At 53.3% G+C, this 1965-nt stretch overlaps 1 protein-coding gene across 6 annotated transcripts in view; it reads right to left on the bottom strand.

Moving 5' to 3' along the window:
- TBX15 (T-box 15) overlaps positions 1–1965 on the bottom strand; it is a 174361-nt gene that overhangs the window by 50752 nt on the left and 121644 nt on the right. The window lies entirely within an intron of this gene.

The raw sequence follows: 1965 nt of genomic DNA, 5'->3' as shown, positions 1-1965 counted from the left end.
GACAGGGGTCTGTGTCCAGCCCCCCTCCCACCTTAGGCTGCGGTCAAGACCGCTCCCCACCTCCCCCGACTGCTTTGCTCCCCACCTCCCCCATCCCCTTCAGGCCAGGGCTGGGGCCACTCCCCACCTCCCCAAACCACTTCAGGCTGGAGCCAGTGACCACAGTGTTAGTCACAGCGGTGGTTGCAGTTGCAGCTGTGGCAGGGCACAGACACCAGTAACCTCCCCTCCCCTTTCTGCTACCCTCCCTTCCCTCTGTTCTTAGGAGGGGCAGGTGCCAGCCCCCGGCTCCAAGAAGCACACAAGGGGGGGTGGGGCGGGGCCAGCACCACTGGACTCACCCACCCACTCCATCCCCTCCATTTTGGCAGAACTTCAGTCTCTGCCATCCTCCTCTGCCTGAAAGGAGCAGGAGAGTCCCTGTGGCAGAATACCATCTCTGTCTCTCCTCAGCTCAATTTGACAATTGTCACTGCAAAGGGCAGACTCCTCTGCCCCACCTCTTCAGGCAACCCTGACTTGTAACCCGAGCTGGATACATTCCTGAGTGAGGGGGGGAAAACCTGCTCCCTCTGCCTACAAGACTGGCACCACATACCTGCGTATGGGGCTTAAACTCCCTATTGTTCTAAGCAATGCCAACGTGACTGGGAGGGGGCTAAAGACACTGCCAGTTTACCCAGCAACTAATGATTCATTTCAAATTGGTTGGCTGTTAGCCAACGGTTGCTGGTCTTCAATGGATCAGGTAAATGAGGTCATAATGTCTACATAAGTGAAGGACTGCCCAAGAGGAGGGACAGTAGCCATGGTGAGAACTCTCAGAGAGAATCTGAAACTCTGTCTTGAAACTCATGATCAGCGAACTGCTTGCCTCCAGAGGGAATCTCCACCTGCCTCTGGGTGACACTTGTGAGTAAACTACCTGAGATCTAACTAGATATATAGCTTGCAGTAACTCAGATGCATGATCAAAAGCTACCATGCCACTGTTTGCTCTAAGGTATTTCTTTGATATTGCTCTACCCTGTACCCTATTCCAGATGTACTCCTTGTAACCAATAAAGTTATCCTTTGCACCTAGCATGGGAGACTTACTGGGAGAAGGTCTAGATTATGGCTTGGGGTCCCCTTGGTTCAGCTGACTAAGGGACATCACTATTTGTGCTTCAGACTGAGGGAAGCACCCCGAGTTCTTGCAGTGGCTCAAGTATCCTCAAGGACTATTAGGCCTGTGTTTCCCAGAAGGCACGGTTCCCAGATTAATCCAGATTCTGAGTGGTGGCAGCATTACCCCCAGGCTTGTGGGTATGCTCCAGGAAGGGGGTCAGCCAGACATGAGGTGCCCCCAGGGAGTCACTCAGAGCCTGGAAGGTGGTCGGTGGCGCAGTGAGGTAGGTGGCTCAATGCAGGAGCACCCCCTACTGGCCTGCCAGAGTCCCCACTGTCATGGCAGTGCTCTACCTTCTGTGTCTGTCTATGTAGAGCACTCTGATTGGCTATCTTGGCAGCCAGAGTGCAAATAAGGCATTATAGACAGACAGACTAAGGCTTTTATAATATTAGAACTAGCCAACTGACCATCAAGAATGATGGGGAGGGAGGAGGAGGATGGGATGGGATGGAGTGCTGCTACCTAACTCCCCATGCTGCTGCTGTTCTGCCTCTTGCAGGGAGCGGAGTGGGGGAGCCAAGGCCAGTAGTGCTGGCCTTGCCCCCCCCACCCTCTGTCCAGTCCTCAGTGCGGCTTCGGAATAATGGCGGCACTCCCCCATGCTTGGAGCACTCTGATTGATTGGCTGATGAAAACAGCCAGAGTGCGAATAAAGCATTACAGACAGCCAGACTTATGCTTTTATAATATTAGAATGCTCCAGCAGACTTATAGATTCATAAATGTTAGGGTCAGAAGGGACCTCAATAGATCAATCGAGTCCGACCCCCTGCATAGGCAGGAAAGAGGGC

This window comes from Alligator sinensis, unplaced genomic scaffold (genome assembly GCF_000455745.1).
Source record: "Alligator sinensis unplaced genomic scaffold, ASM45574v1 scaffold422_1, whole genome shotgun sequence".
NCBI classification, from domain to species: Eukaryota; Metazoa; Chordata; order Crocodylia; family Alligatoridae; genus Alligator; species Alligator sinensis.
This window is presented reverse-complemented; position numbering and strand designations above follow the sequence as displayed.